Source organism: Lynx rufus, unplaced genomic scaffold (assembly GCF_022079265.1).
Source record: "Lynx rufus isolate CCGP_SWC_20201006 ecotype Redwood Valley unplaced genomic scaffold, mLynRuf1.p SCAF_7, whole genome shotgun sequence".
Classification (NCBI taxonomy): Eukaryota; Metazoa; Chordata; class Mammalia; order Carnivora; family Felidae; genus Lynx; species Lynx rufus.
In genome coordinates, this window is record NW_025814889.1 from 55831696 (window position 1) to 55856405 (window position 24710).

The 24710-nt window shown below is 37.2% G+C and overlaps 1 protein-coding gene and 1 long non-coding RNA gene across 2 annotated transcripts in view; both read right to left on the reverse strand.

Moving 5' to 3' along the window:
- Positions 1–24710, reverse strand: part of ST8SIA1 (ST8 alpha-N-acetyl-neuraminide alpha-2,8-sialyltransferase 1) — a 143917-nt gene that overhangs the window by 106154 nt on the left and 13053 nt on the right. The gene's annotated exons all lie outside the window — the stretch shown is intronic.
- On the reverse strand, positions 360–10207 carry LOC124502470 (uncharacterized). Its single transcript, XR_006959915.1, has 3 exons — positions 10155–10207; positions 8943–9015; positions 360–2912 (listed from the first exon to the last, which is right to left on the reverse strand). It is a non-coding gene; the product is annotated as an uncharacterized LOC124502470 (long non-coding RNA).

Sequence of the window (24710 nt, forward strand, 5' to 3'; positions counted from 1 at the left end):
GTACTTTGGTCTGAATCATCAGAATGTTCAGTTTTAACACAATATCAGCCTGAACTCCATGGACTGTCAACCTTTTCCTCTTTATAAATGATTACTTTTGAAATTTTAGTGTATCTTTTTTTTTATTTTAGAAATTTGTAACTTTAAAATGTTATTTTAGAAATTTTCAAAAATACAAATTAGAAAAATAGGCAAAAATAAATATAACAAATAATTCCTCCACACAGAGGTAACCAGTGTTAACAGATTGTTTTTTGTGCATTTTTCCTATGAATTAATTCAACTATTTCCTTAGTAAATATTCAACAAATATTTATTGAGTACCTAGTATATGTCAGATACAATCCCAGAAACCCAAGATACTAAACAAGATATAGCACTAAACAAGATGGGTTCAGTGCTCACCCTCTTAAAGTGGGAATTTAATCTATTTATAGTTTATTGATGCTACAAACAACTCTGTGGTAAATATTCTCATGCTTAGATTTGTGGACACACCCAGAATTGTTTTCCTGGGATAAATTTTTTAAAGTATTTCCTGAATTAAAGGGTATATACCAATAGCGTTCTCTTGCTCAAAAAAGATGTTACACACCATCTTTTTAAAAATCTTTATTTTTAGCAAAGCAAAGTATGTACAGAGTTTAAAGTACTCTAAGGCAACAAAAACAAGAGTTCTCTTTCATATTCCCCACCCCCATATCTAGACCAAAAAGGCTATAGTTTTCATATTTTGATCATTATTCAAATACTATTTTTATTTTCCAATTTTTTATACTATCGTATGGCTTACTAATAGGGAAGATGAATATATCATTTTCTAATCCTACCCCAAATGGACATACACAGACTTTTCTTCACCCCACATTCCTTACAGAATTACATAAAAATTTTCAGTTAAAGCAGTATTATTATAGCATTATGAATCTCTAAGTATAATTTAAGAGCTGAGTCCTGCAGTATATGATCACTCAATTTTCTTTCTTACAGACTTTTTAAATTTGCTCTTCCTGGAGTTAGTGATTGCCTAACTTTTTTCATTTGCTTCATGTATCATGTACCTTCCAATAATTCCCCTTCTAATTCTTCAAAGAACTATAACATTTTCTCAGCGTGGTCAAATACATCAGGAAATCAATCTGTTCCATTTTTTTCTTGGAAACATCTCTTCCAGAGCCTTGTGCCATTTCCTCTCCAGCATGGATAAACACTGGTCATCTTGGGAATTGCATTCACCTCTTCTCTGCCTACTATTACCCAGTTTCCTTTATCCATTTTTTCCCTTTGTTGTTACTTCCTCATTGTAGTGTAGCATATACTCTCTTTCCCTCTTGAGAAAATGTGAAAGCAAAATACATTTTATGAGCCTTTGAATATTGAAAACAATTCTTAGTTTGGCTGGGTACAAAATCATAGTTCAGAAATAATTTTTTTTTCAGATTTGAAGGTGTTACCCATTGTTTCCTAGCTTCCACTATTTTAGTTGAGAAATCTAGTATCATTCATATCTAATCATTTTATTGTAATCATTTCTCATCTTTGAAAGATTTTAAGACCTTAAATGAGGGATTCTGAAATTTCACAATGATATGCATTTAGATAGGTCTTTTTGCATTTATTTTGCCGGACACTTGGTGGTCCCTTGCAACCATGAATAGATCCTTCAGTTCTGGAAACAGCCTTCTGTTATTTCTTTAATAACGTCTACCCTCCCTTTCTTTTATATTTCTCTTCCTGGAATTCCTATTATTCAGACTTCTCATCTTTTTTTTTTCCATTTTTCACTTCCTTATTTTTCTTTTCTACTTTTGGGGGAATGATTTCCTAAACACTGTATTACAAATTCATCTACTGATCTTTTAATCACCACGTTTTTAATATAAAAAAGTTCTTTTTCATCTTCAAAAAGTTTTATTTCATAGCTTTTTAATCTTTGTAAATGCAATGTATTTTTTTGTGGGAGTCAAAGCTAGAACATTTGTTATGTGTTATTTGCTTCCTGCAATCATCTTTTGGTGTATGTTTTTTCTATTGGTTCATTTTGCTCTCTTTCATGTTAGAGGCTTTCTAGAAATATATACAGATCCATAGCTGCCTGGTTACATTTAAGAATGAGGTATATTCAACTGAATGAAAGTTCTTTATACTTGGGTAGTGATTACCAACTGCTAGGCCTCATCAGAGTGTGATCCGACTGCGACCTAGACACTTCATGGGAGGAACCCCAAATGTCAGTATCCAGCTTTTTCTGTTTCCCTAGAGAGGAACTTGCCAATTTCTTGCTTAGGTATAAGCTGAGGTGATAACATTCTGGGAGCTAAGTGAAAAGGTACAGCTGAGATCTCACTCTTCGTAACACAACCTTTCTCTTAATTCCCTTGTTTTCATCCAATGTCCCAAGTCCAGAGTCTCTGTTTCATCCCCAGTCTTCTCACAGATGGGCAAGGGCAACTTCTTGTGTTTGGGGTTAAAAGGAGATCTGGAACACTTCCAACCAATCCTCCCATTTTTAGTGTCATCAGCACTCACCTGTAATTGCTGAGTCTTTCGGGAATTCTGCAACATGAACTGGCTTCCTTCTTGCTGGCTTCCCCAGCTGCAGGCACTCAAGTTTTAGATTTCAGCACTCTCCTGGTCAGATATCACTGAGACATCTGCTTTTCATCTCCTAAAATTTTGTTGATGTCTTTTCTCTGCTATTGTCTTCTCTTCCACTCTCTTCATTTTTACAAGCTTATTCTTATTTATAGTCCTCTCTTACAATTTTATTAGTTTTTCAAGAGGGGTCAGGAAATCAGAAGCCAGGCAGTATTATCCTTTTTTTTTCAAATTTAACTTCTTTAACTGATTGTTTGATGTTTTCTGATTTTAAAACATACGTGTACTACCAAGAGTCATTTTGATGATGGTTGCTTTAAAGAATGGAAATGGAGAATTAGGGTATGTGGGGACTTTTATTTTCATCTTATTTTTTCATCTTATGTATTTCTATAACTTTTTAGTGCTGTGAACTTATTTTACTTTATCATTTTAAATCTGATATTTAAGAGCTATTAAAAATAAAAAGTAATAGATAGTTGGTATAGAAAATCTGAAAAATATTAAAAAGCATAAAGATGAAATTAAAACTTAACAAAAAATAAAACCACATAGAGAAAAATGTAATTAATGTGATTTTTCTCCTTGTGATCTTGATGTTATATTCTCATGATTTCTTCAAAATTTATATACATTAAAATTATCCCTCCTTTCCACCACCTTTGAGTCTCCTTTTTCTTCTTTTACTGAGGTATAATTACATACAATATTATATTAGTTTCAGTTGTATAACAGAGTAATTCGACATTCATATACACTGTGAAATGATCAACATAGTAAGTCTAGTTACCATCTGTCAGCATACAAAGTTAATACGAGATTATTGACCATATTCCCCATGCTGTACATTATAGCCCCATGGCTTATTATTTTGTATCTGTAAATTTGGACTTCTTTTTCTTTAATTTTTTTTAACATTTATTTATTATTGAGAGACAGAGACAGAACATGAGCATGGGAAGGGCAGAGAGAGGAGGAGACACAGAATCCGCAGCAGGCTCCAGGCTCTGAGCTGTTAGCACAGAGCCCAACGTGGGGCTCAAACTCACAAACCATGACATCATGACCTGAGCTGAAGTCGGACACTTAACCAACTGAGCCACCTAGGCATCCCTGTAAATTCAGACCTCTTGATCCCCTTCACCCATTTTGCCCTCCCACCTCCAACCACCCTACATTTTAGCAACCACCAATCTGTTCTCTGCATCTACAAGTCTGGGTTTTGTTTTGTTTTGTTTGTTTGTTTTGGTTCTTTATTTCTACATATAAGTGAAATCATGCAGGATTTATTTTTCTCTGACATGTCACTTAGCATATACCCTCAAGGTCTATCCATGTTGTCACAAATGGAAAGATATCATTTTTTTTATGTCTGAGTTTTATTCTGTCATAAATATATACCATATCTTCTTTATCCACTCATCCATCAATGGACACAGGTTATTTCCATATCTTGGCTGTTGTGAAAATGCTGCAATGAACAAAGGAGTGCATATACCTTTTTGAATTAGTGTTTTCATTTCTTCTGATAGACACCCAGTAGGGAAACTGCTAGATCATAGTATAGTTCTACTTTTAACTTTCTGAGGAAGCTCCAGACTGTTTTCCACAGTGGCTGTACCAATTTACATTCCATTAACAGTGCATGAAGGTTCTCTTTTCTCTACATCTTCACCAACACTTGTTATTTCTTGTCTTGTTGACAATAGCCGTTCTGACAAGTGTAAGGTGATATCTCATTACTGTTTGATTAGCATTTCCCTGATGATTAGTGATGTTGAACATCTTTTCAAGGGCCTGTTAGCCATCTGTGTGTATTCTTTGGAAAAATGTATATTCAGGTTCTCTGCCCTTTTTTTCAGCAGTTTTTTCTTTACTGAGTTGTATGCATTCTTAATATATTTTGGATATTAACCACTTGTTGGATATGTGATTTGAAAATATCTTCTCCTATTCAGTAGACTGCTTTTTCATTTTCTTGATGGTTTCCTTCACTGTGCAGAAGCTTTTTAGTTTGATGTAGTTCTATTTGCTTATTTTTGCTTTCGTTTCCCTTGCCTTTGGAGTCAGATCCAAAAAGCACTACTAAGACTGATGTCAAGGAGCTCACTGCCTATGGTTTTTGGGTAAGAATTTTATGGTTTCAGGTCTTATATTCAAATTTTTAATCCATTTCAAGTTAATTTTTGTGTGTGGTGCAAGACAGTAGTCCAATTTCATTCTTTTGCATGTAGCTGTTCAGTTTTTCCAGCACCATTTATTGGAGAGATTGTCCTTTCCCCATTGTATAATTCTTGCCTCCTTTGTCTTAAATTACTTGAACAAAAATGTGTGGTTTATTTCTGAGTTCTCTATTCTGTTCCATTGATTTATGTGTCTCTTTTTATGCTAATATCAGAGCTGTGTAATATAGTTTGATCAGGGAGCATGATACTTTTGGTTTTGTTCTTCTTTCTCAAGATTGTTTTGGCTGTTCAGAGTCTTTAGTGGTTCCATGTAAATTTCAGAATTCTTTGTTCTACTTCTGTGAAAAAAAAAATGCCACTGTAATGTTGATAGGGATTGCACTGAATCTGTAGCTTGCTTTGAATAATATGGACATTTTAATAATAGTAACTCTTACAATGCATTAGCATGAAATATATTTTCATTTAGATGTGTCTTCTACTTCCTTCATCACTGTCTTATAGTTTTCAATACACAGTTCTTTCACCTCTTTGGTTAAATTTTATTCTTAGGTATTTTATTCTTTTTTAAGTGATTGTAAATGGATTTGTTTCCTTAATTTCTCTTTCTGATAGTTCATTATTTGTGTACACAAATACAACAGACTTTAATATAGTAATCTTTTATCCTGACTTTCATTTATTAGCTCTAACAGTTTTTCATGAAGTCTTTAGGGTTTTCTGTATATAGTATCATGTCATCTGCAAATAGTGACAGTTTTACTTCCTCTCAAAAGTAGATGCTGTTTTCTTTTCTTTTCTTTTCCTTTTTTTTTTTTTTTTTGGTTGACTTTTCCTTTTCTTGCCTAATTGCTGCAGCTAGGACTTCCAATACTATGTTGAATATAAGTGGCAAACATGGGCATCCTTGTCTGTTTCTGATCTTAGAAAATCTTTTGGCTTTTCACCATTGAGTATGATGCTAGTTGTGGGTGTGTTAACATTTCTTGTAAGGTTGTTTTATGAACCAAAGCAGTTATGAACGACTTTAGCTTTTACCTGTCTGAAAAACTATTTCTCCTTCAATTCTGAATAATAATACAGCTGGGTAGAGTATTCTTGGTTAGAAGGGTTTTTTTTCCTTTCAGCACTTTGAATATGTCATGCCACTCCCTTCTAGCCTGCAAAATTTCTGCTAAATAATGTGCTGATAGCCTTATGGAGTTCCCCTTATAAGTAACAACTTATTTTTCTCTTGCTGTTTTTAAGATTCTCTATCTTTAATGTCTGACACATTAATTATAATGTGTCTTGATATGGATCTCTTTGAGTTCATCTTATTTGGAATTCTCTGGTATTCCTGGGCCTACACATCTGTTTCCTTTCTTAGATTAGAGATGTTTTCATCCATTGTTTCTTCAGATAAGTTTTCTCCTTTTTCTCTTTCTTCTCCTTCAGGGACCCCTATAATGTGAATGTTATTCCACTTGATATTATCCCAGAGGTCCCTTAAGTTAGCTTCATTTTTTAAATTCTTTTTCTTTTTGCTGCTCCCTCTGGATAAGTTCCATTGCTTTGTCTTCTAGCTAACTTATCCATTCTTCTTGTCCAGTCTGCAACTGAACCCTTTGAGTGTATTTTTTTAGTTTAGTTACTTTATTCTTATGCTCTGTGACTTCTGCTTGATACTTTCTTATATTTTCTATGTGTGTTGAAATTTTGACTGTGTGTATCCATTCTCTTGAGGTTGGTGAGCATCTTTATCACTATTACTTTGAATTATCTACTTATCGCCACATCATTAAGGTATTTTTCTGAAGTTTTGATCTTATTCTTTCATTGGGAACACACTTCTCTTTTTCCTCATTTTACTCTATTCTCTGTGTTTTCTTCTATGTATTAAGTAAAACAGCTACCTCTCTCATTCTTGAAGTGGACCTGTGTAGGTGATGAACTTTCTCATTCAACCTTGCCCTAGCTCCTACTTGTCTCTCAAAACTTTGTGATTGTCTAAACCACCTGACATTCTTGATATATCCCCATTTTAACGGTGTTCCAAGACCTGTCTTACTGGTCTTTTTATTTTCGTTATGGAGAAACAGTTCATCTCTTTTCAGATCTTTTTCAGAGAGAAATGATCCATATATATCTGTAGATTTGGTGTGTCCATGAGAGGAGGCAAGTTCATACACTGCCATCTTTGGACATGGAAAAGCCAGAATGAAAAGAAAGATCCTTTTGCATCATCAATTATCTTGGGCAGGGTTTCCCAGAAGCAGAAAGGCAGTTTAAATGAATTACTAGAAGCAGTGCCTCAGGAGGAGATAGAGTCTTCCAAGTCTCCTTCTTAACTGAATCCTTAACTTCTGTTCATAAAAATACTTATATTTATCCTAAGTTAAAGGAAAATCCCCTCAAATATGCTACATCTTTAAATATGCTACATTTTCTCTGAGAATTCTTACAAACCAAACACATCAAAACACTACTGCCTGTATTTCTTCATCAACATTTTCATTTTCCTATCTCCCATCCTGAAATTGCCCTTTCCAAGGACTTCAAATACATCCAAATGACCAAATCAAATCAAATGGCCTTTCCTCACTTCTTATTCATCCTGAACACTCTGGCGTTTGACATTGTTGATCAAATCCTTCCTTCCTACAAACTTTTCCTCCCTGGATATCTATGGCAGTGTATCAACATGCCCAGCCACCTCCTCTCCATTTGCCTTTTCTCTCTTTCCTAACAAAACAGCACTTCTTCCCCTTGCCTAAATGTGGTTATGTGCCAAGGCTCAAACTTTAGTTCCCAACATTTTTTATTCTAATAATAATGAAAGATTGAGTCACAGCCACATTCCTTATACTCAACCCAAGAGAACTAACATCTCCAGAGAAATACAAAAGAGAATAGATGTATGATGGACCATCAGGAGATAGCTAAATTTGGGGTTGGAGAATAGGGTTGGGTCAATGGAGAAAGAACAACACAGAGGAAAAAGAAAAAATTAAGAAAAATACTTAGTTCGTATAATACACAAGACACTATCCCAGGACCTTTCATATATATGCTATCCCATTTAGTTCTCAAAACAGTCCCATGAGTCAGGTATTTTATTTCTCTTTACAGGAGTTAAGCAGCAGCACAAAACCGTATAGCTATGATCCAGGTCACCTGATGAGTAAGGCAGCATGGTATAACAGAAAGACCAGAGACTTTAGGGTCACACAGCTTTAACTCTGCCACTTAATGCTGTGTGGCTTGGCCAAACCTCTTAACCTTTTGGTTTTCAGCTTTCTCATTTATAAAATGGGGACAAAATAAGTTGAAAGTATTGTAAATAAAGTGTATAAAGTACCTCGTACATAGAAGTGTTCATAAGTAGTTGTGGTTATTATTATTATTATTATTATAAACATGAGTTATTTTCATTTAAAAAAGGGAATGTTAGGGAAGGCAAAGGAACAGTGAGCCTCAAGAAGAGAAGCTAATATTTCTTCCAAGGTATAGATCCAAGCCCAGACTGAAGCTTAGGCTTCTAAGGTTGGCTGCACAACCTTAGAGAAGAGATCTCAGCCCTTCCCTGTCTACAGGAGGCATCTCTGTGAGAAAGGCAAAAAAGTAGTTCCCCTGTGACTGAGCAAGCGTCAGTGAAATAATGTAAATCACAGTTATCTTGTGAGCTGGAAAATGCTCAACCTGGTAACTTATATTGCTTAGAGATCACATGCCCTCAAATGAGAGTGCTCGTATCACTACTGAATCTTACGATAAGCTATTGCTATCTTTTCTGGGTAAGTTGTTTTGACAAAACTTTTTAAAAGGCAAAAAAAAAAGCTGTTTTGAAACAATTTTTTTAAATAACAATAATAAAGGGGTGTCCGGCTGGCTCAGTCCGTAGAGCATGTGACTCTTGATCTCAGGTTGGTGAGTTCAAGCCCCATGTTGGGTGTATAGATTATGGAAAAGGAGAAGGATAAAAACAACAACAATGACAAGGCAAAGCATCTAAACCTCTGTAGATTTAGAAAAATCAGACTACAAAAAATGCTGAATATTCTCCATATATACTTTATAGCATGACACAACATTCCTTTGCCATAATAATAAATGTAAATGTGATCATCAACATCACGAAGCAGAAGTGAACAGATGAAAAGAAAAACACAAACTGACCAGAAGAGCTGAGAGAAGCATTAATGCCCATGAAGATATTTCAGACAGCAGCTGCAGACTGTTCCCAGACACTCTGATAATGGAGAACATAATTAATTTTCCTTGACAAAGAAAAATAAAAGAACTGGTGAGGTCAAAACCCATAAATTAATTCAATTCAGTGAGTGTTTGTGTTTGTTTGAAGAAATCCTCTACACTTAAAACTGCAGGCCACAGGAGATGTACAAGACACAAACAAATGGCATGAAGGGTACACAGGTGTTATTCATTCATTCCCTCATTCATTAATTCATCTGTTAAGTACTTATTACACACTGAATGTGTACAAAAGACCATGTGCTAAACTTTAGGAATGGGGTTGAATAAGATGCAGTCTCTGCCTTCTAGAATCTCATGTCTTATGGCAAAAGAGCAGTAAATAAACCCAGCACAGTTTCTCAGGGCATGGAAGAAGATGCAGAGAATGCCACTACGAAGAGATAACTGGAGGGGTGGGTGGGGTGGGGTGGGAGAGAACAGGTGGAGGGAGATGGGAAAAGATTTTCTAAGGTCAACATGTAAACTGAGAATTGAAGGCCTAAGAGGATTTAGTCAGACAGGCCAAAGGCTAGTGGCGTGGGAAAAGTAGAGAATTCCTGACAGAGAAAACAGCCTGTATGTACAAAGGCACAAAGTTCCCAAACACCACAGGCCAGTGCCAGTCCCGAACAATTTTTTCAGTAGTCTCTGGCAAAAAGGGGAAAACATAAGCAGTCAGTGAGGCTTGTATATTTTATTTTTAATTAGCAGCCCTTTCATTTCCCTGGGATTGTGTGCTTTCTATATTTTGAGGTTAACACGTAAAGTCTTTAATGAAACTGTGGTATTTTATAATTTCCTTAATTGCCAAATATCAAATTATCAGAACTGTCCATTTATTAATTCATTTGGTGATTTTCTAGCCCATTAAAATCCTAAATGTGGGAAATCCCGAACACAATTAACAGAGACACAAGTACTTGGCATGATTAGAAATGCAGAATACATGTGGAAAATAAATACGCCATAGTTTGCACAAGAGATTAAATTTAGAAAGTAGGCAAGGAACAGATTATGAAGGGCTTTAATATGGCTAGTTAAGAAGGTTAGACTTTATCCCATAGGCAAAATGGCAGAGAGTGACATTCAAAAGAGTGAGGAGTTAGCAAGTGTGATGCTGGGCAAGTCACTTACCCTCTTTCTCTGGTGCTTGTTTGTAAAATGCTGATGCAGGTAACCACCTGACACCTACTTTTAAGTCCTTAAATAAAAATCAAGATCAGTTGAGGAAATACTCCATAAATTACAATGTACACTCTAAAGGTAATGGGTGAATGTTAATAAGATCCTCCTTTTCCTCTAAATAAATATAACCAACCAGTTTAAAATCCCCCATCCTGCTCTATTTTCCTGATTGCTTCTGGCCAGGATACTGGACCAACAGGTCCTACTGACAGGACATGAAGGAATGAAGACAGTCAGACACTTCTTGAGTTATAATCGATGAATGGCACGGCTCTCAGATTTGATGTTTATTTGTGACAAAAGACTGACTACCAACAATCTACTACATTCATTTTTAAGAGCTATTAAAACTTAGTATTCAAGAACCAGAATCACCACATTTTTAGAGTTTACCAAGGATGTCATTCAACATTCTACAAAGAAGCCTGGCCGCAGTGCAACACTTGGCTGTGTAACAATGCTTCCTTTGTGCCTGACACATGCAGTTTTGAAATTCCCACAATTGTTAGGAAGGACATGTTTTATCAGTACATCATCAGTGTTGTGGGGAATTGGCTGTAATTTTCAATTGCTACTGCTCTTGTTTGTAAATATAAATTACCTTAGTCATTGTGGAATTAACCAAAAGGCAGACTATGTTTGTATCTGGTGTAAGGGCATCATGGAAATGGGAGGAAAAAAAGCAAATTAAAAAAGAAAATTTTTTGATATTTGAATTTCCTTTTTTAAGTTTATTCATTTATTTATTTATTTTATTTATTTTGAGAGACAGAGACAGAGAGACAGAGACAGAACACGGGAGCGGCAGAGAGACAGAGAGTGAGAGAGAGAAAATGCCAAGCAGACTCCGCACTGTCAGCACAGAACCTGATGTGGGAGTCAAACTCACGAACGGTGACATGACCTGAGCCAAAACAGTCAGAAGCTTAACCGACTGAGCCACCCAGGCACCCCTGATACTCGAATTTCTCAAAAGCGCTGTAGTCAATATGGGCAAATTCAAAAAACTTTGCTAAACCGAGCATCCCATATTCTTTGCACTGCTTAGGTTCTCTAAGAGTTTTACTCACAACTTTTAATTGATTTAGCAAACAGCTTTAGTTTCCTGTGCATCACTGGACGAATCATTTCGCATGCAGAGATGAGTATTTACATTGACAATTTTTTATGCTATAAATTTCAAACAACTATTATATTTGAGACCTAGCTGCATTAATTACAGTTAAAATATGAGTCATACATAAATGTGCTGGTAGAGTAATAGCCTGTGGTTAGTAAGCTTTGGAAGCACGCTACCCTGATTTTGAATTCTGGTCCTATCTCTTAATACATAAGAGACCTTGGGTAGGTTCCCATAAACTCTTTAAGCTTCAGTTTTCTCAACTGGAAATAAGAGTGAGATAGTATCTGTCTCATAGGTTAGCAGAGAAAATTAAATAAAACCATGTATATAAGTCCCTTTGTATAGAACCTGTCACATTGCTCAAAGTTAGCCATTATTATTTATTATTATTATTATTATTATTATTATTTTATTGGAATTCATTTTCCAACATAAAGTAACACTAGGTGACACAGAAGGACAAGAAAACTCAGTGCATTAAAGCCATCAAGTAAACATGCTTGAGGTTGTCCACAAAGAAAATAGGCAAAGCACAGAACACATGCTGGGGGAGTTATTTCTACACAGAAAGCATCAGGATAGAAATGGGATAATATCCAAGGAAGCTGAAAATAAGAAGAGAATTCCAGCCTGTGCCAAAGGGTTTGAGTAACCACTTGTCCATAAATGTCATCCTATTTCAGTGAACTTAGACAACTAAGCCAAATAAATACCCTTAACGTTCAACAACAAAATAGAATCACTGGAATATACACAAAATTATACCAGTTTTGTACCAAAATTAATTAATTTATGCATAAGCTCAATTTGACCATTTTTATGGTAAGTATACTTTGAGCTCTCACACAGGTGCTTTTATATCTAGAATATGTTAGGATGTCCATGGAGCCAAAGGCATGTGGTGCCAGTGGGAAGGTGTCCTGGGCCATATGGGCTGATCAGTTGGCAAGCAGATAACCTGGCATAAGCAGATATGCTCTGTGTACATCTTAGTATTTGCTTAGAATGCAAATTTAGAGATTTTCATTTTTTTAAATGTTTTTCTATTGAAAATAAATTCTGGTTGTATTTGCTCCATGTGTCTATGTGTCTGTGTTTGAGTTCATTGCAGGGCACTTTGTGGTCTTCACAGCACTGAGTTAGTTTATCTGAGGAAGAATAAAGGAAGAGAATATGTATGTTAGGGAGTATGCCTCTGCCATCTAACCAGACGCCTACTAGCTCAATCCCACCAGGTGCACAAACATCCACTGCAAAACGGGCCAGAACAGAGGAACTGACAAAGTAGCCTAGCCTTACACCCTGCCTTTCCCTCCTCCATGCTCATTCCTACTAGCATTCATTATAGATCTTCAGTCATCAAAGAACCCTCAAATAGGGTTATCCCATTTATCAAAGAGAGAGAAGGAAGCCAGCCAGTATGTCTTCTGACCGGCTTTTAACCTCTTCCACAGTTTATGCCATCATGGTGATAGCTTTGGCTTTTCACTCACTGGACCATCTTACTGGAGAGATCACTTGAAGATAACTCAACACATAAGAGACAAAAGTGCTATGGGAACACATCAAGAATCCCATCTAGCAACTGGAAAAAACCTTTAAGGGTAAAAAATAAAATGGTAACTTTCTCAACTGGCAGGAAAAAAAAAATTCAGCCCAGATTCTATGACTCAGGACGAGAATACATAGATAATGTCAAATTTGCCCGTCAGTCCAGTTTTGAATAGTAGCACTTGAGGCTCAAACCGTATTTATTATGTATCTTCCTTCTTTACCATTAACTCTACTAACTCATTTTTAATCTGGAGGGTTTTCTGTTGAGTCTCTTAGATCTGCCCGGTGTATGAGAGTCCCATTGTCTGTGCTTAGATGGGACTCTTGGCATGACTGTGTCCCAACCCCCTTTTCTGCCTCTGCCAATCTGCCCCACACCACTATCAGATCTGTGCCCCTAATCACAGTTACTTCCATGCAAAAGAACTTCCAGTAGTTCGCGAACTATCACTGAACCTCATCCTAACTGCTCAATCTTTTCTTTCGTTCTCACACTGGCATAAATCTGCTGAAGCCAGCCATTCTGCGCCAACATACAAACAAAACCATTTCTCATGCTCTCTTTCCCAGGCTCAGAATGTGCCATCATTGTTTCTTAGCTGATTCAAACCCCACCCATCCCTCAGGAACAAGCAGAGAGCTCTTCTCTACTCCCAAGTACCATTACTCATCTGACCCACTGGCTAAAAGCACCTGAAGGTCAGAGACAATGCCTTACCCTTTCTTTGTATCCTCTTCTCAAAGCTATCAACACAGTAGGAACTTAACAATGCTTTCTTGAATAAAAAAGGATGTGCTAAGCAGAGTTGTAAATTCTATCACTTGCAAGTAAGAGGTTTCTATTTTTGTCATTTTTCTTACTTTTTGTACATCCCCATCCCAACCACTCAAGAAAGACCTATGCCCCACTAACAAGACTTAGTTTAGAATAGCCAATCTTTCTCTGAAGAAAGATTCATGCAGAGAAAATATAACAAAATTAACACATACCAGTTTCTTAAACCTATCACCGTTTCCTCTCTTGTGAAGAGAACTTTTCCTTTAACTTTTGCTTTCTTTTTTTCCCCACAAGAATCTAAACTATTTTTCTTCCCTTCCTCCTGTGCTCCTTCCTAAAATAATGACATTTCCAGAAACTATTTCATTTGACTTAAGCCTCTCACAGTGAGCTGTGTTTCCTGTCAAACTGAGGACCTTACAGGAGTGAAGGACAAGAGAATATGCAGCAAGAGTTCTTGAAGCAATGAGAGAAATTAAGAAGTCTGAACAATGTGGAAAACATGAAAGCAGTTAGGGCAAACAAACAAACCAATTCAAGAAGACCCTCACCTCCACAAAAAAAAATTCTCTCACAGACAGGCAGTTATATGATGGAATCCATTGTTCTTAAAGTCAGACATCCATCATACCTTGCTTCCAATCGCCAAAATGGTATATCTGAATGCTTATTATATCAATTGCAGATTTCTACCACAACTACTAAAATAGGATGGGATTTCTACCACAACTACTAAAACTCTGGGATGAGATTTGGTGACTAGATTTAGAGGATCTATAAATAATAAGCAAGGAGAGAAAGGAAGAGAGGGAGGGAATAAGGAAGGAAGGAGAAAGAGAAGGAAGAATAAAAGGAGGGAGTGGGAAGGAAAAGGGGAAGAAAGAAAGAAAGAAAGAAAGAAAGAAAGAAAGAAAGAGGTAGGGAGGAGAAAAGGATGGAAGGAAGGAAGGAAGGAAGGAAGGAAGGAAGGAAGGAAGGAAAAGAAAGAAGGGAAAAGGTAGGGAGGAGAAAAGGAAGGAAGGGAAGGAAGGAAGGAAGGAAGGAAGGAAGGAAGGAAGGAAGGAAAGAAAATAGATGAGTATGAGCCCTGAAGTTAGTGACTCCTAAGTTTGCATACAGGCTCAGTCACTCTCTACCTTTCCAAGCTCCACTTTTCTTCATGTCAGTAACTTGCCCAAGACACAGAACCAGAAACTGAAGAGAAGATTCAACAGAAGAGAGACAGAGAAGAGGAAGGCAAAAGAAACCCAGTATTGAATTCATTGAGGAAACACTGAAATCATGCCCATTAAAGACTACAAGACGCAAGAAGTAAATACTAGAAAACAGAACAGATTATTGTTATGTGTAAGATACATAAATATGAAAGTGCATATTTGGAAAACCCAAGAGAATAAACTGGAAAAAAACACACTAAGAAACTTAAATAAGATGAGTTGCTATGAACAAAAATTAGTAATATTCCTATATATAAACAATAATCACAAAAATAATTCTGAAAACAAGATGCTTCTTGGTACAAAAATAGAAGCATCAAAAACAAAATATCTAGGAGTAATTGCAATAAGAAATGTGCAGAATACTATGTGATGGAACTAGAGGGTATTATGCTAAGTGAAATCAGCCAGAGAAAGACAAATATCATATGAAGAAAGACTTCACTCATATGTGGAATTTAAGATATAAAACAGATGATAAGGGAAGGGAAGCAAAAATAATATAAAAATAGGAAGGGGGACAAAACATAAGAGACTCTTAAGTACAGAGAACAAACTGAAGATTCCTGGAGGGGCTATGGGTAGGGGGATGGGTTAAATGGGTAAGGGGCATTAAGGAAGACACTTGTTGGGATGAACACTGGGTATTATACATAGGGGATGAATCACTGGAATCTACTCCTGAAATCATTACGGACTATATGCTAACTAACTTGGATGTAAATAAATAAACAAATAAGTAAATAAAAGAAATGTGCAGAATCTAAAAGAAAAAACTATATACTCTGTTTAGGGAAATAAAATAAGGATTGAACATATAAGTAAATATATCTTGTTCTTGGATAGAAAGTTTTAATTTTGTAATAATGTATCAATTAATGAAATTCAAATAAAAATATCAACAGAAATCATTTTAACTTGAAGAGCAATCTCAATTGTTCCTAGGAGAAAAATATGAAAGAAGTACAAAGAAAACTCTGGCAAAAAAAAAAGATTTATGAGATGTTAAAATATACCATAAAGCTACAGTAATTGATACAGTATGGCTGTAGAACAAAACTAATCAGATAAAGCTATGGAAGAAAAGTGGGATTTCCAAAACAGACCCATACAGATAGGATTATCTAGAATGGATAAACTTGACATTTCAAATCGGTGGAAGGAGGTAAGATTTTTGTTTTTGTTGTTGGGTAATGAGGCTAGAACATATAGGGAAAATACTTGATCTCTACTTCATTATACTAAAATAAATCAAAGATAGGTCAGAAATTTTAACACACACAAAAAAAAGCTAAATCATAAAAATACTAGATGAAAATACCTTGGGCTACAGGAATCATGACATAAAGGTTCAAAAGCCACAAAAGAAAAAAAAACTGATGAAGTTGATTACCTGATTATTTTTTAAATTTCCACAGGAAAAAATTTTAAACATAAACATAAGTAAGCCAAAAGACAAACTGGGAAAAATATGTGCAACAGATATGGCAAAGAGCTACAGTGTTTTAACAAAGACACATTGGGTTGAAACCCAAAAAGGATGAGATGAGCAAGTCAAGAAGAAAATAGGCAAAAGACCTAGAGGTACCCTTCATAGGAGAGGAAACTGTCAGGAATAATAATAAAAAAGTAAAATGAATCTCAGCCTCACAAATTAAAATTATAATTTTTCACCTATACATTAACAAAACATTTTAAGGTTAATTATACTCAGTACTGGAAAGGCCAGTAGGCTCTTAGTCACAAAACAGATGACTTCAAATAAAAGACAATTCATAAATATCAATTTAAAATTAAATGTGTTGCTTCATGACCCTGAAGTTTTCCCTTTAAGAAGCTATCCTGTAGAGGGGCGCCTGGGTGGCGCAGTCGGTTAAGCGTCCGACTTCAGCCAGGTCACGATCTCGCGGTCCGTGAGTTCGAGCCCCGCGTCAGGCTCTGGGCTGATGGCTCAGAGCCTGGAGCCTGTTTCCGATTCTGTGTCTCCCTCTCTCTCTGCCCCTCCCCCATTCGTGCTCTGTCTCTCTCTGTCCCAAAAATAAATAAAAGTTGAAAAAAAAAAAAATTAAAAAAAATAAAAAATAAAAAAAAAAAAAAAAAAGAAGCTATCCTGTAGAGATAACTGCAGAAGCAGAAAAACATACTTCCAGGATGTTTGTTAAGTCATTTTTCATTTAAAGAAAAGGAAAAAAAATATATGATGGTCAACCCTAAACTGGAATTTCATATTTTCTCCACATTTTTTAAATGAAATAATTTTACTTTGTACCACACATACTAAAGGAGGTATCCATTGACCCATATGTTGTGGGTAGGAAAAAGAGAATATTGTCACAAATGATTTTTATGTGATTTATTACTTAATAAATGTTAGTTATCTATTACTATCTAATAAATTACTCCAAAATTCAGCAGCTTCAAGCAACACTTACTTTTTAAAACAGTTTCTAAGGATCAGGAGTGTCTTAGCTAGGTGGTTCTGGCTCAGGGTCTGTCATAAACTTGTAGTCAGGCTGTTGACTGGGGGCTAGAGTCAACTAAAGCTGAACGATCGATCCACTTCTCAGTTCATTGATGTGGTTGGTTATGGCCTTGGTTCCTTGTTGGCTATTGACCAAATACCTCAGTTCCTTACCACATGTTCCTTACCAGTGCCTTGCCTCAGTTCCATATATTGCCTGAGTGTCCTCACAACATGGCAGCAGGCCAGAACAAATGACCCAACAGAGAAAGAGAGCACCCAAAATGGAAGCCACCATCTTTATAATCTAATCTCAGAAGTGACATACCATCACTTCCACAGTATTCTATTCTATTCTAGAAGTCACTAAACCTAGCTTACACTCAAAAGGAAGAGAACGACACGTGAATACCAGGAGGTGGGGATTGTTAGGAGTCATATTAGAAGCTATCACTCTATGTAATACATACATGGAGTGTAACCAGATGTTTCTATAGATAAAGATATAAAAACTCATATGCAGGAGGGGAATTATATGCCCTGGTTTGTTTGAAATAGTCCTAGCTAATGCCTATTGTCCTGGAATAATGACAGTATCAAAACATTAACACTGTTTACCTATAAGGAATGGGATTGAGAAGACTTTTATGCTTGCTTAATATATACTTATATAAAGTTTCAATGTTGACAATAAAAATGCATTACCTTATAAAGAATTTTCAAAAAACAGAAATTAGACCTCTAGATTATCTTTCATAATAACTCAAAATATTGTCACATAAATTCCATTTCAGTGACAGTGACTGAGTTCAAAAGAAAAGTCTCTGGGGATTTCAGCAATGGAGAGAAAAGAAAGAATACTTCCTTTTTTAGGTGACACAGATAAGTCTCCACACAGTGGCTATTCCACTCCTGTTTCTCACAGTTGAATAGGTTTTGGTCCCCCCAACGATGGCATAGTTGATATGTTTCTTGGCATCCATCTCACAGATATAAATGGGAGATAACCAAGTAGGCTATGACAGCTAGACAGGAGAGCCAAAAAAGAAAAAAGAAAAAAAAATTCTACAACTAAGCCACTGGGATGAATCAGAGATGCCAGGCAGAGAGAAGAAGAAAGAAACACCTTGCCCATGACTTGAGCCCACTGCTTTATTTGCAGGATCCTTGAGGAGTAGAAAAAACAGTCTTGGATATTAACAATAGTCAAACAAAGCATTAATTCACCTTCATAAACTGAAATTTTCCTATTTGGGATTCTTTCCTTTGTATTAAGACACTGCAATATAAGGAGGCATCAGGCTTTAACCTGAAGCCCTGCGTGTCAATGTTGGTGTGACTGCAAAGGGACAGTCTGGTGTAGTAAGGAGCCCTGGAGCCTTACTTAAAGCCCATGAGCCCAAGAGCCAGAAAGACCATTTCCTAACTGCATAATCTTTAGTGACGTCCTTGAGTTCTTTTTGTTTCCATTTCTCTATCAATAAAATAGGACTACTTCAGTCTTTTCAACAAATGGTGCTAGAACAACTGGACATCCACATGCAAAAAAAAAAAAAATTAATCTAGACACAGATCTTACACCCTTCACAAGAATTAACTCAAAATGGATCATAGACCTAAATGTAAAATACAGAAACTATAAAACTCCTAAAAGACAACACAGGAGAAAACCTAAATGACCTCAGGTATGGCAATGACATTTTAGATGCAACAGCAAAGGCACAATCTATGAAAGAACTAAGTGCTAAACTGGACTCCATTAAAATGTATAACTTCTGCTCTATGAAAGACAATGTTAAGAGGATGAGAGGACAAGCCACAGACTGGGAGAAAATATCTGCAAAGACACAGAAGATAAAGGATTGTTATTCAAAATATACAAAGAACACTTAAAATTCAACAATAAGAAAACAAACAATCCAGTTTAAAAATGGGCCCTCCCCCCAAAAAACCCCACCAAAATCATATATACAAAGAACAGAAGTGAGGGGTATGCAAAATGAGTGGACATGTTCAAAAGGTACAAACCTGCAGTCATAAAATAAATAAGTCTGGGGATGTGACATACAACACCATGACTGTAGTTCCTAATACTGCATTGTATGTTGAAAAGTTGCTAAGAGAGTAAATCTTAAAGGTTTCATTACAAGTAAAAAAAAAAAATTTTTTTTGTAACTGTGTGGTGACGGATATTAACTGGACTTAACCTTAGCAATCATTTTGCAAAATATACAAATATCAAATCATTATGTTGTACACCTGAAAATAATATAACATTGTATGTCAACTATATCTCATTTTCTTTAAATGGGCTAAAGGCCTTAACAGACACCTCACCAGAGGGCAAATAAGCATGCGAAAAGATGCTCCACATCATATGTCATCGGGGAAATGCAAATTAAAACAATAAGATACAACTAACATCTATTAGAATGGCCAGAATCCAGAACACTGACAACACTAAATGCTGGCAAGGAGCAACAGGAACTGTCATTCATTGCTGGTGGGAATGCAAAATGGTATGCTACTCTGGAAGACAGTTTGGCAATTGCTTACAAAATTAAACATACTGTTATCATACAATCCACAGTCATGCTCTATGGTATTTACCTAAAGGAGTTGAAAACATGTCCATAAAAAACATGCACACGCAGGTTCATAGTAACTTTTTTTAAGTTTATTTATTTATTTTGAGAGAGAAAGAGGGAGAGAGAAAGTGAGCAGGGGAGGAGGAGAGAAGGAGAGAGAGAGAGAATCCCAAGCGGGCTCTGCACTGACACAGCCCAGATACAGGGTCAAACTCACAAACTATGAGACCATGAACTGAGCCAAAACCAAGAGTCGGGCACTTAATGGACTGAGCCACCCAGGTGCCCCCATAGTAGCTTTTTTTTAATCATAAATATCAGTGATTGCCTAACAGATACCATATATCAGAAACAGATCACAGAAAATATCACAGACAAGTGGAAGACTTTACCATCAATAGAATGTGAATTGCTTTTCCTTCCTTTTCTAAACCTCTTCCTTCACCTTCACCCTTTCCTTCTTCTCCCCCATTACTTATTTCCTTCCTCCTTCCTTTCCATACCTAATCTACTTCAATGATTCTTCTGAACCATCCATTGGAGGCACACATACAAAAGACTTGTCAGAAACTCTTGAGGCCTAGGGGTAGACATTCCTACTCTTTCTGTAAGGAATTCAGTTGGGCCAAGTATCACACCATTGACACAAAGATTATTACCATCTATTTTCCCTCCTCCAAGGAACCAACCTCAACTGTTTATTCAGCTATATATTCACTCAGACATGTATCCAGCTATTTAACATTTATTGAGTCAGTGTGCCAATGCTGTAAGTCTGTGGGGCCAAACCATTTGTGGTTGTTTTTGTAATTCATAACTTCCAAAACTTGGAAGCAACCAACACACCCTTCAGTAGTTGAATGGATAAAGAAACTGTGGTACATACAAACAATGGATTATTATTCACCACTAAAAAGAAGTGAGTTATCAAACCATGAGAAAACATGGAGGAAATATAAATGCTAAGAGAAAAAAAGCCAATCTAAGAGAAAAAAGCCAATCTGAAAAGGCTACATACTATATGATGTTCTGGAAAAGGCAAAACCATGGCAACAGTAAAAAGATCAGTAGTTGCCAGAGTTGAGAGAGAAAGGAGGAATAAAAAGGTGGGGCACAGTGGATTTTTAGGGCAATGCAACCACTTTGTATGTTACTGTAATTATGGATACATGTCATTACACATTTGTTCAAACCCTCAGAACAACACAAAGAAAGAGTGAACACTAAGATGAACTATAGACTTTGGGTGATTACAATGTGTCAATGTAGGTTCATCAAATGTATCAAAGGTAGCATTCTGGAGGAGGTGTTGATAATGGGGGTGGCCACGCATGCGTGGGACTAGGAGTATACAAGAAATCCCAATATCTTCTTCTTAATTTTTCTGTGAACCTAAAACTCCTCTAGAAAAATAAAGTCTTTAAAAAAAAGAAAAAAAAAAGACCCAACTTGCTCTTGAAGGCATATAAGGAGGAGGAAAGGAAACACGAGCCAAGAAATGAGGGTGGCCTCTAGAAGCTGAGGCCAGCCTTCAATTAGCAGCTGGCCAGAAGACGGCCACCTCTGTCATACAATCCCAAGGAAGTGAATTCTGCCAATAAACTGGATGAGGAAGGAAATGGATCCTCTTCTAGAGCCTCCAGAAAGGAATGAAGCTTGCTTATACTTTGATTTTAACCCTCTGAGACTTATGGCAAACTTCAATCCTACAGAAATATAAGATAATAAATTTGTGTGGTTTTGGGGGGAAAGGATTATCTTACAGGGCTACTATCATGATGTTAACATACATAAAGTACTTAAAAGAGGGTCTGACACATAGAAAGCACTCATTAAATGCTAGCTGTCAGCACCACCTACAATCTAAATGGCCTTAAGGAAATAATTACTCACAGACTGATTCTTTGTAAAATCAGGATAATAATATCTCCCTCATAGAGTATTTGTGAAGCTAAACGATAAGACTGTAAAATGCTTAAAATAGTGCCTGGCATATGGCAGATACAAAACAAATAACAACTATACCATTAAAAATATCATCATTATTGGGGCGCCTGGGTGGCGCAGTCGGTTAAGCGTCCGACTTCAGCCAGGTCACGATCTCGCGGTCCGTGAGTTCGAGCCCCGCGTCAGGCTCTGGGCTGATGGCTCGGAGCCTGGAGCCTGTTTCCGATTCTGTGTCTCCCTCTCTCTCTGCCCCTCCCCCGTTCATGCTCTGTCTCTCTCTGTCCCAAAAATAAATAAAAACGTTGAAAAAAAAAATTAAAAAAAAAAATATCATCATTATTGCCTAAAAAAATGGATCTGATTTTAAAATCCAGAGTTAGATGGACTGATATATTGTACATGAAAGCATCTAGCATTGTACTTGCACGTCATTGGTGCTTGACAAATGTTCGTTAAATATGAACTTAAGTTTCCATAGTTCATCTCTATTCTAAAGCCCAGAGAATTGTTTTAGACTGCTTAAAAGTTACAAATCTTGAAATCTGATACACTAGGAGCAATCTTCTGGCTTCCTTATTGGTTCTTTCATTTTGTAACAGAATGTTCAGTGGGATTGTATGCTGCAATCATAGTTGAAGTCCAAAACTTGAGACACAGCTGCCAAGAACCCCGCCTTGCGTTCAGAGGGCCACTGGAAACGTGGTTGTGGTCGGCCCCCTAGCAGAGTTTGGGCGGGGGGGGGGGGTGATTTGAATCCAGCCCCACCACCACAACCACACCCCAACCCTGGTCAACAGAGAGAGAAACTGGGAGTGAGAGGAATCTGTTGAGGAGTGGGGCTTCTCCCCTTTTCTAAAGAGGAGGAAGCACCCAAGAAAATCAAGACTGGGAGTACCTGACCATCCCCAGCTGGAATCTGCTTAGCCAGCATACTGGGCATTCTGCCCCCCAAGCTTTCTGAGCAGAGAGAAAATGAAATGAGGAAGAATTGGCAGAAGAGTGACTCTAAATGGCATGGTGACAATTGGAGACATTTGTGGCAAGACCCCAAAACAGGGGGTTGGAGGGTCTTGAGCGCCTTGTTTGTGATAAGAAACCTTGATCACCTGCTCAAGATGAAAGACCTGACCCAACCGAGCATTTCCCTATTTCTGGAGCCCACAGGGATCCTTTAAGAAACTGCATGATTGAATTTTGTGAGGACACGAAAACTTATACAGGAAATAAGTATAACAAAATATGAGCTTTTTCTTTCTTATCTGGGGATTATGGTCAGAAGCCAAAACTAAGACCAACATGTGCTAATTACTCTATGTTTTAGGTTCAGAAAACTGCCAGAAGTTGAAGCCAGCCACCTCTCTACAGGTTTTCTAAATGATACCAGACCAAGAAGCACACAGCTGACTCAAACTGGGGAAAGACCAGGAGAAAGGCACAAACCTGGGAGTATGGGCCATGTTTTTTCATGCCACTATTGCCTCTCCACCCTTGTGGATGTGCTTTCCCTCCCTGCCAACAAAGGAAGAAGAGGGGTGAGGAGCTCAAAAATAATCACTTGTAAAGATAATGAGAATATGCAATAAAGAGAAACAGGCATTTTACTCTTGAATTGATTACTGCACCCTTGCTCTCATGCTGTCCTCACCCTGCACTATTAGTGTGAAAATTAACAAAGGGAAACCTCACTACAATGGAGTCGAGGGGCCAGAAGGGGGAGCCCTCACACCATACTACTCTACCTCAGGAATTATCAACTACAGACCACCCTCCCCCTCCCCACCCCCCACCCCCCTACCCCCTATCCCCCCCCAAGCCCAAACAGAAGAATGATCAAGAGGGAAGAATCATCAATGACAGTCCCCAACAAGAAAAGATGTACATTGCATCTCTTACAAGAAATCAACTACCCTTGCAACTCAACCAATGAGAAATCATCATCACCCTGAACGCCTGCCTTTCTCCAATGGGCTTTCCTTCAGAACAACCCTCTCAACTTTCTCCTTCTCCATAAAATAATGTTCCTCTCCTTGGTTGGCCTAGCCTATGGTTTTAGCCACACCTTTCTTTCCCCAAATTGCAATTCTTCATTATTCCTGAATAAACCCATTTTTGCTAGTAAAATAACTTTTATTTTTAAGATCAATGCTGGAGGGGCACCTGGGTGGCTCGGTTAGTTGAGCGCCTGACTTCAGCTCAGGTCATGATCTCACGGTTTGTGGGTTCAAGCCCCGCGTCAGGCTCTGTGCTGACAGCTCAGAGGCTGGAGTCTGCTTCAGATTCTGTGTCTCCCTCTCTCTCTGCCTCTCCCCATTCATGCTCTGTCTCTCTTTGTCTCAAAAATAAATAAAACATAAAAAAAATAAATTTAAAAAAAGATCAATGCTGGAAAAAAGGAAACAGAAATGGAAAGAGATGGTTAGGCTGAGAGGCGGTGGGCTGTAAAAAATCCCTTTGGTGTGTCAAGAATGGGGAGCTGCTAGAGGATGGAGTGTTTACCAGTATTTCACCTATGAAGGCTGCACACCAGGTGAAGGAACCAGGCCAGTTTGCCCTTAGAAGAAATGTGGGCAGCCTGTCAGGGTTCACCTGAGAAGCCACAATAATCAACAGAAAAAGGACTGTGACTATTCATGTCCTCCCTGCCCAATGGGGAAGAGTGGGACTCTGCTTCAGAAAATGCCCTTCACACTTCTACTACACCTGCTCCAGGTTCAGGAAAAGCCAAAGCAGGCAAAGATGGCAGACACAAGAGTTTTCATCGTGCTTTAAACTAAGAAAAACTGAGCTAAGTACCAGAATTGACTGTGCCAATAGTCGGGATGAATAAAAATTGATAA